We start from the raw sequence: 12,307 nt of genomic DNA, 5'->3' as shown, positions 1-12,307 counted from the left end.
GTGCAGAATTTCAATCTTCTAGGTGCAAAAATAAGCCCGCCAAAAATATATATACCGACAATGTCCCATATTCCCCTATACAGAAGGATATTTTGTAAAAATTCCCTGAGACATCCCTAATTACCGTAGGGTCATGTTTCGCCCATCATTGTCTTCAGAATAAAACTGTATTTTAGACGGTATGACTCACGTGTCTCCATCAAGTATTTAAGGCGGGAAAATCCCGAAAAAAGGGATTTTTTGGGTAAAAATATCCCCTTTTTTCAACGCTTTGCCCCTCTGGATCCCCCCTGTTTAAACTCAGAAATCTGAAAAAATCTGGTAAATACTACTCGGTGGACTGAATGTTTGTGCAAAATTTCAATCTTCTACGTGCAAAAATAAGCCCGGCAAAAAATAATGAACATAGACTTAATAAATGAAAGTATATATATTTTAGAATTATGACGTCATCACCTCCTATGTCTGGACGCAGGAAGGTGTGAAACCATACGTAACGTGTTCTACAATGCCTCGACTTGAAAAAAAAAACCGGACGAGAAAGCTCAAATAGGAGAGTTATAACTCAATGTACCATGAAACATCCGTATGGTACAAATTGTACCATAGGCTGCCGAAAGGGATAATATACAATTATTTATACAAGTTATAAGTTAATACTACATTTAGATAATACAAATAATGCTGTTGGTTTGCGAGCCTGCGAGCAGAGTGTCTACGGGCCATGAAAGTCATGAATTGGGGTTGTCGGTCAAAGGATCATGAAAGTACTGAAGTTGAGTTACAGGTCATGAAAAAAGTGACTTTACAGGACATGATCATGACATGACTAGGATCATAATTTTATAGGACAACAATACTTATATGTGTGTACAGTACTGAAATAATAAATTGTGATTTTCCCCAACGATCCGGTGTTAAGGCGTGGCGCCATTCCCCTTTCTCTACTAATATTCTTTCCAGTTTCTTTTTTCAATACTTCACATGTAATAACTGTAGATGCATTATATTACATGAAATAATTCAAGTACAGTATATAGGGCTGCAAACTAGTCAGTAAAAGTATTCCCAATGAGAAAATAAAAACAGTCAATCCTAATGACTGCGAGACGTCAAAATTACATATACAATTTTAACAGTTTTAAACCACTTCATTACATTTTCCTCGCCTTCACCGACATTTCACTGGGTTTATATACTTATCTCTCTGGGACCCATAACCAATGTTATAATTTGTGTAATGACACGCAAGAATTAAACCACAGAACCTTTATTGATAACCATAATTTTGTGCAAGTCAGGTGCAAATACAATATCGATCACGGAATACAAAATTCTTCTATTCACAACACTCTTGCCATAACGTGTATTTTGAAAAACCCAACTTACACTACCAACATTTTATTCACAATGAACATTACTTTTGTGAAAACTAACCTGTTTGATTATTGTTGAATTCTTGTTTTAGTAATTTTTAAGCTCCATATCTGACAATACTAGACTTTTGTTGAGATTGCGCTGTTGCAATAACATTAATCTTATTGCTATCTCGGCCTAATTCTAGTGTTGTCAATTTGTGGGAAAACTCACGAAGACTAGGAAATTCGAGTATGCTAAGATTACAACAAAATTTAGTTTTGAAGAGTTTTTTCTTGAGAGTTTGAAGTGGTGGTTTGTCTACTTATTACAAATCTAGCGATCTTTATGTTGCAAGCATCCTTTAATAATATTCTATTAGTTCGAAACGGTTGTTTATTTGATCAACGCAAAGGACCTCTAGTTTTCAAGTATACATGATCAGCAGTGGCGACGCCAGATTTAGTTTCTTGGGCGAGAAATAATGGAAAGCGGAGAGGTAATTAAATTTTAGAGGTACAACTATTTTTGTATACCATAGAGGATAGTTGTATTTTATCTGAAACAACATTCTAGGGACAGTGTCAAGAGAGGTCAGGCTTAGCTACCAGGGAACACTCCCTCTAAAATGAAGTGAAATCTTTAAGTTTTTCGTCCCACTGTTATGCCGGTTAGGCTAAAGGAGACGGTGATGAGAGATGAGTGAAATGGTGGAATGAAGGGAGTGAGAGGAAACGGGAGAACTCCGAGAAAACCCACGAACACGGTGTAATGTTCCCTCTAGCTGTTGAGTTGATTTTGAGTTTAACGTCCCGTTCAGCAGCGAGGCTATATGAGACGTGGACTTACTGACTAACGTGGAATACGAACCACATGAAGTCCCGCCGGGAGTCGAACTCGGGTCTTTCACGCCAAAGGTGCGTACTCTAACTGCTTAACCACGGAGGAGCTCTTGACCCCTCTGGCGTCGTCACTGTTACACTTTTACAATACCGCTTGTGTTGCTTATAATAATATATTGTTGCTAATAACTTTCGAATTTTTGAACATCATTTAACGCGAGTACTTCATGGCTAATTGTACGAGGTAGACTGACTATAAAATCCACGCTAAATTGGGAAATTAAAATGTTGAATAAAAAGTCCTGATTTTACTTTGGAACTGGACTTCCGCAGTGAATACTAGAGAGCCCGTTGTTCACTGAGCAGTGTTAGGTGCGTAGGCCACATTTTTACATTAAACCGCACTTTTGCGATTTTGGCACTTTGCACAGATTTTATTTTCAGTATACAATTGTACCGAATATATTATATCTGCTATTATTAGCTATTTATCTTCGAAAATTGCAGTCATTTTATCTTTTGTTTAGAGAAATATGTTTACATAAAGAATTTAGCAAATGAGTTACAGAAATAAGAAATAACAGTAAAAAGCATACTGTAAACGTTGTAAAGTTAAGTTCAGAACACACAAAACCGACTTAAGTAAACATGTGTCCTTAGAAATCAGAGGTGTCGCCCTACAGTTCATTTCAATTCTACTGTTTCTGACGTAGTATGGGGCATAGAAGAAGGATATCTATAAGAGGTTTCAGCTGGATTTGTAAGGTAAAATTAGATCACGTGACTAGAGGGGAAACAGGGAGGGTAGTTAGACTACAGCACCACCTATAATAGCAGTTCGCCAGCTTTAACTACTGAAAACATGAATAAATCAATTCATTCATTGCACGTGGATTTGAACAAAGAGCGCGAGCAGTGGCTAGTATACATATAGCAAGCGTCTTTGTTCAAGTGAAAACCTGTAACGGTGTTGAGGTGACGAATTAAGTATAGGTGTGTGAATGTATTTCTTTTGTGTGCCGCTTCTCGATGCAGAAAACAGTCATTTAGAAATCCTTTTCTGGTGCTGCTATACTAGAAAATTCAGCGTCTTCGAGGTTTCTTTGCTGTAATTTGTTTCTTTTGTTGTTCAATTAAAGAACAAAGCTTAGGAACTTTAAGGTCAGGTTGATGCTATGAAGGATTTTTTATTATTATTATTATTATTATTATTATTATTGATTTTATATTGATATTGATTTTATATTTTATATAGTGTATAGATATTTTGTTATGCTAATGGGACACAGTGGTTCAAAGGAACGATAAGTTACTGGTTCAATCCCGGCCTATGTTCCAAGAACCACAAGAATTTGAAGATTTCATTTCTTGTGTTTGCTAAAGACGAGGCCAATTTTATTTGAGCTTACTGTGCTGATAGGGAAAACTGGATTACGCTGCGTAGATGACTGTAATATGTATATGGTACATTGTAAAATTATTTAAAACTGGGTAGACAACCGAAAATTATTTGAGTTCCCAAATGCTGTATGTATAACCGCTCATTATATGCTTGATAGTAGCCACATTCAAACTAATAATAAACTTTTATAAACAAGATTAAAATTCATTTTATGTCCCAATATAACATATACATTCGCTACTATTAGCTAGCATCAAACGGCATGGTATCGTACCGGTGTACTGCCAGAAGCAGATGACGATCCAATTAGTTATGACTTCAACCATCAGAATCCATGGTATCAACTTTCGTTGCATTCTGGGATGTATTTGAATTTTCATTAGATAAATAGGGAGTGGTGTACAGGGTGATAAGTACTATGAAGTTTACCCTTACACAGGACAGCAAACAGTCCGTAACATCGGTTCCTGTCCATCTGTCCATTCCAACCCATATATCAGAGGCAGGGGCGGACTAAGGCTCTTAAGGCCCTGGAGCCGACTATTACAAGGGAGCCCTATGTTACGAATAATTCCAACTCATACATTTTCTTTGCTGCCTTCCATAGCCCCATAGAATTATCGAAACACCGAGAACTGTGTTGTAATATTTTAATGTGCTCCAAGTTTACAATAATTAGTTTAATTACATTCATTATTAACACTTTAATGCTTATCTACTGCAGTTTAACACACAAATGCCAAATACCAGCCAAATGGTCAACAGTCCCTGTGAAAGCACTAAAAGGGTAAAAGAAGAAAAATCATAGACAAATAGATAAATATGTACAAGGCTACATTGTTAAAAAAAAGGTTTCTTCCTACATTTTTGCTCTGCAAAGGATTCTGTCACTAAACGATAACTCTCTGGCCAGACAGGATTCAATAGATAACAGGGCATTAGCTTCTGCTGCGTAATGTTAGACTTCACTGGACGTTTTAACCGTTTAAGTTTAGTAAAGGATCTTTCGCCAGTACCATTTGTAACAAATTTGATTTTCTTATAGATGCATGCCGTTATAAATAAACCCACGCGATTAGGAAAAACAGCTTTAGATCAGTTTATAATTATGAAAAATCAATCAATAAATGTATCACGTGTTTACAATCCTGGTTTTTCAGATCATGACGCTATATACGAACAATTACCATTGATAGATAAATTAGTTTAAAATAAAAACTATACAGCCTTAAAGAGATCCTTTTCAGAGACGAATATTCAATATGTGTGTTATTTAATAAGTCAAGAAATATGAGAGGAGATATATATAGTTCCATGGATGAAAAGTTTAAAGCTTTTATGGACACATTTTTATATTATTTTAATATTGCTTTTCTCTTAAAAAGTCGCTCTATTTCGAAACGCATTGATAAAAGTTGGATTACAAATGGAATTAGAAAACCCAGTACCAATTTGATAAGATTTAATAAGATTTTTAAATCTGGTAACTTTAAATCTGATGATTTAAATAAATATATTCAACTGTGTAGGAAAACCTGTAAGAAGGTCATAAGGGCAGCAAAATTAATGCGAAACAATAACTTGATTTTAAATGCCCGAAATAAGACTAAAGCAATGTGGCAAATAATCAATAAAACTCTTGGTACAAGCAGGCCTAAGAGTGTAGAATATCTTAAACTAAATGATAAAATTATAAACAATCCACAGCAAATTGCAGATATATTTTTACGATCATTTTGTGAATTCAGCTGATATAATACTGATCACCCAAAGGAATAATACTGATCACCCAAAGGAATAATACTGATCACTCAAAAATAATGCAGAAACTCCCAAGTCAAGGAGAAATAAACACAAAGTCTATGTTCTCATATCCAGTTTTTGTAGATGAGATAATAGGAATAATTAAATCCTTATCAAACAGCAGTTCTTCAGGTATGGATAAAGTCCCTTCCATTGTAATTAAAAAATGTGCGAAACATATCACACATCAACTTTGTTATCTTATAAATTTCTCGTTAGAAAACGGTATATTTCCCACACTACTTAAAAATGTTAAGATTCTTCTAACTTTTAAAAAGGGTGATGAAGATGTCATGACAAATTATCGACCTATTTCAGTGTTATCGATATTTTCAAAAATATTTGAGTCAGTCATGGCAAAACGTCTTAGCAAATTTTTAATAAATCATAATATTATCTCGACTTTTCAGCACGGATTTCAGAAGAATAAAGGTATTGATACCGCTTTATTTGATTTTCTTACAGATGTCCTGAAATCACTCGATAATAAGAATTATGTTATAGGTTTGTTCATCGATCTGTCAAAGGCATTTGACAAAATTGATCATAATATTATGCTAAATAAATTGTCTCAATATGGCATACGTGGCGTAGCAAACCAGTGGTTTTCATTCTACCTAACAAATAGATGCCAAACTGTTCAAATAACAAAAGTTGAATCAAATCGATCCTGCATTTTCTTCTCAAAAGAAACAAAAATTGCCAGAGGTATCCCTCAGCGCTCTATTTCAGGCCCTACTCTATTCATAATTTACATAAATGATCAGATAAAAACTTTACACCCCGCAAAATGCATGTTATATGCTGATGATATAAATATAGTTATTACTGAACAAGACCCAAATTTAGTATTGGTAAAGACAGAAAAGGTTATAAGCAAAATAGTTACTTGGTTGAATGCAAATAACCTTCTCCTAAATACAGATAAAACAGTCGCAATAAATTTTCGTTTTCCAGGGAATAATCTATCATTCCCTTCGCTAAGCATTAATGGAAAACAAATTGAGTATTCTAATGCAACAAAATTACTTGGTGTTTACATCGATGATGATTTGTCTTGGCAAACCCATGTTAAAACATTAAATAAAAAATTGACTACTTTGTGTTTTGCGTTCTTTAGGTTACGTGATACAGTTTCACGAAATAGCTTATTAGCGATATACTATGCAAAGGTTCAATCACTCCTCAGTTTTGTAATTATTTTTGGGGGATCAGCCGCATGCAGTCAAGAAACATTTCGGATACAAAAGAAAGTACTACGAATAATATTCAGACTAAATAAAAGAACATCATGTAAACAAATATTTAGATAAAAAAAATAACCCTTCCAAGCCTATACATATATAACTCTATACATTTCGTGAAACAAAACGAACAGATGTTTGTACGAACAAGATATATTCATGCATACAATACGCGGCAATTAACGACATTTACGTAGTACAACAAAATTACTCCAAGTACCAAAAAAAAAGGTTTATTTAAATTGTACGAGACTTTATAATATGTTATCATCACATTATAAAGAGGTAAATTTTAATACTCAAAACAAAATTCGTACTCTGTTACTTTCTAAAGCATATTATTCAGTTCACGAATTTGCAAATGACAACGATATATGAATATGATGTAATGATGTAACAAATTTAACGTGTTTGTTATAATTTTGTACTTCAAATGGTGTACTAAGCTGTAATTACAATTTGCATTTATATACTTGACAACTGCAGAACTTATAGGAGATACTCTCCATATAAGCCAAACAGGCAAAATAAATAGTTAGATATGGTTACTTCTGGCGCATTTCCCCTCCACCCCCTAACTGCCAAAAAATTATGAAGCCGCCACTGACCATTACACTTTAACACAAAAGGATAGCATAAAGCGAGGTTGAGTCGGGCGCACTGCGCATAGGCTTTTATGGCATTTAAAATCATAAAAACTTACATCTAAAATATTACAATGGAATCCTACACAACATATATTTATTGCATCTTAATCTCTAGTTTATAAGCTTTCATTTGACACTTGAATCATGAAAATCCGTTGATAATTAGCTTTAAAAACTTAATGAGAAGGAATACAAACAACTCTGGAACAGGTGATCTGTCACTGATTCATTTTGAACGATTCCAGTACTAACATTGGAACACCACAACACGAGATCATAAGAAATATGTTTAAAAAATCAGAGTTTATTTCAGCAAAACTGCCGTCGCAGAAATCCTAGGATCCATCTGAGAGGTCAGCGCTGATGTTGTTGTTGTTGTTTTCCCCCCAGATAGATCCTAGGATTTTTTGTTCAATTTCTATGTGCCTTTCTTCTTTCTTTCCTTCCTTCCTTTGAGGTCTGTAAGCGAACTTGTGGCTTTCCACCCAGCCTCAGTATAGCTACCTATCTGAATACGAGTCAAAACATTCACCCACACAGCTCACAATCTTATTGCATCCATCCCGTCCCATCCCTGGCGCCAGGTTCCCCTTCCCTCCCTTCCCTTTTTGCTGTCCCAAGTAACAGAGACGCCCAGCCATATCCCACACATGAGTCAGAGGTGAGGACACTGTAGCCATCTGTAATGAAAGACAGCAGTATAGCTCAGTTCACTTTACAGTTCCTTGAGAAATTACAAATTTATACCCCGGCCGTAGATATAAATTTGCAATTCCATGGCGAGGATTCGAACCTACGTTATCAGTTTACGAACCACAAGCTTTATGGAACTCCGCGCTAACCAACTGAGCTACGGGTTAACGCTGTATATAGGAGAGAAAGTCAGTCCTTATATATGAACAAATACTTCTACAAGCAACGCCATCTATTAGCAAAGTGATAAACTACACGATATACAGCACTATCTACTGAGTAAGTGAGTAACTTCTTAAAATGCCTACCAAGCTAGCAAATATAGCTAAAACATCAATGTTCAAAAAAAGAAAAAAATGTCAGTGTTGCCAACTCACTTGCCCAATATTATAGTGTTTACCCAAAATATTTTTAATAGGGTAGTTTTACGTCCCCATAGTTATAATGTGCTAACTCATCAAATAAAAAGTTGGCAAATTTCAGAAAAAAATTATGAGTTAGTATACACTGCAAAAAATAAAATTCATAAATTTGAAAAATAAAAAATACTAGCATAATCTACATAAAATTCTAAGACTTTTTAAAGAATAACATTTTCCCGAAAACTCAAAAATAAACCCGTAAAAAATTCCCGAAATTTTGAATTGGCTATAACCGTCAAATATTAACCGATTTTCAAAATTCAAACGGCAATCAATAGAGAAATAAATTTAAATTTTTTGAATGTATTGTAGGTTGCATAACTTTAAGGATATTATTTAAAAACTCAAATAAATCTCTTATTTATGTACGGATATTTAAAATTCGAATGACATTCAAAAGTACTGCTTCTCCTTATGCATTGTGTATGTTTAAAAGATCTCAGTTTTATGGCTTTATAACCATAAAACACTTAGAACATACTTAGAATTACAAGTTCGGATACTGATAATGGAATCTTCTGTTAACCTCGTTCTCTATAGGAAACAATGACTTCTTAAACTCTGTCCACTGATCGTAATTCAAGCTGAATAGACAGCCGTTAATATCAAAAACTACTTGAACTTCGGTTTGCACATTTTTCACAATTACATTGAAATTATTAGTAAGAATAAACTTCTTTTGGGGATCCATTCTAATCACTCCATTTTTTACTTCTGACGACATATTTTTGTTCATTTTTGTTATTTTTTTTGGATTCGCAAAACCGATCCTCATTTGAAATTTACAACTTAAAGACAGACAAATATAAGCCAAGGGAGGAGGCTACTTCGTTGGTTATAACAACTTTACACGAAACGCATCCAAGATCATATAGACAAAGAAGATAAGAAAAAATTTCAGAAGATAAGGGCGGCAATTCACCGCCCTTACCAAAAACACATCCAGATACAATCTTCATCTACATACAGAACTCAACAGTTGGATAGTTATCTTTTAAACCAGTGTATTTGATTTTTATTCCATCTTTAACGATCTCATCAATCATTTTATCTGTTAAGTGTTTTGTAAATCTAGGTGGAAGAAATACCTTAAACTCCTCACACTCAACTAAAATGCTCTTTCCATACTTAGTTTTAATCTTTTCCATTTTCACAATCTTATATTCTGTATTTAATTCTAATTCTCTTAATCCAATAACCTGTTTTTGTTCAAGACTTCCAAGCTTGTTTAAAAAATCAACGTGTTTTGCCATCGTATTTATTATATAGAAAATCAATGAACACTCTTCAATTTTTATCTTCACCAAAAATATTTAATCATTTTTGTCAATTTCGTTTATGGAAAACTTCCATAAACATTACAAACATACATTTAAATAGGCCAGATTCGTTGATGAAGCAAAAAACAGAGTCAGTGTCGCTGTCGTCTTTCTTATTCAACTTGCAAACTAGCTCTGAGAGGTCTTCTAATGTCATGTAAGTTTTGATGTGGTTACCTTGTGTTGTGATGCCCGGTTGCTCCTTAAGACGGTTAAACAAATTGATAGAGTTAGGATCATACATCTGCAAAACAACTCTCATCTTCTGGTATCTTTCTTTAAGGTCGGCAAGGCGCTGGTCTAAGTTGCACTGTTGGAATCTTAACGCATAGTAATCAAAGCTGTCATCTGTAACGTTCTTTTCTAGTAGTACAAACATATTCCTCTTAGACTCGTCTTTGGTCTGAGGTACTACGTTTGGCTTTAATTCTTCTATGGTCTTTTTCTTGTCTTGAACTGTTTCTGCTAACGCGACTATGGTTTTAACTTGCTTATCGAGCTGTTTCTCTTTTTGAGCAATTGTTTTGTCCTTTTCCGAAATCTGCTTCTCTTTAAGTGTTAGTTGATTCTGGAAGCCGGTGATTATTTCGAAGAGCTCGTTGGGCGGTGTTAGTTCGTACTTACCTGTTTGTCTAATCTTTGGTAACACTTCCTCGAACACCCAATCTTGAAACGGTTCTGCTTTAGGCTTTTTTGATATTAGTAAGAATGAGTAGAGACCGGGCTCGCTGATGAAAACGGTTTGAGGATGCAAGTGTATCTTTTCGATACCCCTTAAAGTCGAATACTGTTTTTGATATTTTTCTCTTACATGGTCGCCTATGGCTTGATTGGTGTTCTCATACTCTAAAATTTTAGCAACGTCCTTACCTTTGAAACATATTGCTCCGCCATCATCGATCACAGTTAGAAGCTCTTGGTCTTGAAATTTAAACACGCTCATGATAACTGGTTGTCGTATGGTTGTTTAAGGCTCAAGTGGTTCATTTTCGTTAGTGTGTTGAAGTTTGATTAAGCGCTTGATAGACTAAGTCTATAAAGCAAGGTTAGGGGTTAAGGACAGTGAAAATTACTATCTAAAACTCTTCTACCACTTTCTCATTCTTGGGATCATATGTAAAGTTCTTTCGTCCAATTAAAATCGCATAACATATAGTATCAGCAGCCACAGCTTCTGCAAAGTCTACTAAAATCTTTATGTTTGTTCTCTCATTTACCGATACATTCTTCCTTTTACTACAATTAATGACATACATTGGTCTGTTATCTATAAACTCTTTAGGGTCATAGTACATTTCGGTATTGCCACATGTTATTCTCTTAAATGCAGTATAATCTTCGTACATCTTAAAATAATCTTTGTTAGCAATATCTAAGTTTCTTGATTCTTTTGGAAATACCTCATTCCTCCCATTCTTAAGATGGATATTCTTTACCTTACAATGATCAAACTTACTTGCATCCGCAGTTTGTTTGCCACTTCTATCAGTTTGGAACATTACAACTACGAAATCAGGCATATCAAATTGTCTAGAATTAAATTGAGTAGTAACATCAAACTCCAAGAAAGAACCTGCAACAGTCTTTTGAACACATTGATAAGTATGGAATGAAAACATGATTTTTGGTTCTTTAAGAATATTCATCTTTAACTTGTTTTCATAATTAGATTCGTATTCAACAATAGGCATTCTTATCTCCATACTTTTTATTGTTATTTTTCCATCATGAGGAGCTGCTCCTGATCCAGCCCATTTGTACAAAACATCGTTATTGTTGTTAGCTTTTGTAAATGTTATTCTCAATCCACCTTTCCACATAACCTTTTTATAATCACTTAAGAAGCCTGGAATTAATCTTAATGGATACAAAACGCTAAAGTCCTTTCTTAGACCAAGCTTATCATCAGTTTCAAATCCTGCCTGTTTTAAATATTCAACTTCTGGCTTGGAAATCTTTAATGTTCCGACAGCTGTAGATGTTATTCCTGGTAGTTCAATCTTATCTATAACAACTCCATGCTTTCTAACCTCAATTTGAGAAAAGAAGAATGGGAAGAAGTTATCTACAAGTTTTATAGTATCATTTGCACCAAATGTTCCTCCAACTGATGCAACAACAACTTCAAAAGTCATGTGACAATCTGCTTTGTGTGGATGTATGAACCTATCGCCCACATTGAAATCGAACTCAATATCTTTGTTAGCCTCATTCAAATTATTAAATGTTCTTGTGTTAGCTTTAAAACTCTGTAACTCGTAACTCTCAACACTATCCATTTATTATAAAGAAAATCTTGAAACAATGCTTTATGGTAAACATCATCAAGTTTTGGGACCTTCACATGTGATGGGCCTGAAAGTCTTGTAAACGTTTCAACTGTTTCCTTCGCATCTTGTAATCTTTAGAATTAATAGAAAACACGAGACTTCATACGTCGCTTCTTTGAAGTGGTCTATATCTAGACCGCTTATCTTTTTATTGTAAAATTTTACTAATTCTTTAGAGTTCTTAGTTTGATTAAAAACAACACTTATGGGGCGTATCCATAAAAGACTCATACATAATAACAATTAAAA

This window comes from Thermobia domestica, chromosome 18 (assembly GCF_964235325.1).
Source record: "Thermobia domestica chromosome 18, izTheDome1.hap1.1, whole genome shotgun sequence".
In the NCBI taxonomy this organism is placed as follows: Eukaryota; Metazoa; Arthropoda; class Insecta; order Zygentoma; family Lepismatidae; genus Thermobia; species Thermobia domestica.
The sequence above is the reverse complement of the archived record's forward strand: the minus strand, read 5'-3'. Positions refer to the sequence as shown.